This window comes from Cynocephalus volans, chromosome 3 (genome assembly GCF_027409185.1).
Source record: "Cynocephalus volans isolate mCynVol1 chromosome 3, mCynVol1.pri, whole genome shotgun sequence".
NCBI classification, from domain to species: Eukaryota; Metazoa; Chordata; class Mammalia; order Dermoptera; family Cynocephalidae; genus Cynocephalus; species Cynocephalus volans.
This window is the reverse complement of record NC_084462.1, coordinates 14,877,870-14,878,823: the sequence shown is the minus strand read 5'-3', so window position 1 is coordinate 14,878,823 and position 954 is coordinate 14,877,870. Positions and strand designations below refer to the sequence as shown.

Here is a 954-nt window from a genome sequence, read left to right as displayed (position 1 = left end):
GACATAATCCCATTTGTTTATTTTTTTTCGTTTCTTTTCTCTGCTTCTGGGGTATTATTCACAAAGTCTTTGCCCAGTCCTACTTCCCAAAGTGTTTCTCCTATGTATTTTTTTAGTAGTTTTATAGTTTCAGGCCTTATATTTAAATATTTAATTGGACAGAAGTGAGCGGCGGGGCCAGCTGCGGGTAACCACACTGAGAGGCTGTTGGCAGAGCAGGGTTGAAGATGAATGCCAGAGGACCTGGATCTCAGCTGAAGAACAGTATTCCGGTTACTGAACTTTCAGCAAGTGTACTTTTTGAAAGTCATGATCTTCTTCGGAAAGGTTTTTTCTTGTGTGAAAAATGAACTTTTGCCCAGTCATCCTCTTGAATTACCAGAAAAAAAATTTCCAGCTCAACCAAGATAAAATGAATTTTTCCACACTGAGAAACATCCAGGGTCTGTATGCTCCACTAAAATTACAAATGGAATTCAAGGCAGTACAGCAGGTTCAGCGTCTGCCATTTCTTTCAAGCTCAAATCTTTCACTGGATATTTAGAGGGGTAATGATGAGACTATTGGATTTGAAGATATTCTTAACAATCCGTCACAAAGTGAACTAATGGAAGAACCACACTTGATGGTGGAATGTAAACCTGGTTTACTGTAATACAGTGTGCTGTTCATGAATATAGAGGGACAGAATCTTGTTTATAGTGTCTTTTTACTATAATTTGATGTACACAACATTAAAAGTGCTGACACATAAGAATTTTTGCCTAAATAGTATCAGTGATCATTTGAAATTATTTGGGTCTTTGATTTATGGCCTTGTAACACTTCAAGACACTAAAGGGAGATGATTTTTAAAACTCCTACTTTATATTAAACAATAACCTTGTATGTCTTTAAAAAATTGTTGCTCATGATAATTATAAATCTGTCCATAGGTTTCAATTCATTTTTTAG

The 954-nt window shown here is 35.7% G+C and overlaps 1 pseudogene; it reads left to right on the top strand.

Moving 5' to 3' along the window:
* The first annotated feature begins 227 nt into the window (after positions 1 to 227).
* LOC134371508 (proteasome maturation protein-like) lies at positions 228 to 655 on the top strand (annotated as a pseudogene).
* Positions 656 to 954: the final 299 nt, after the last annotated feature.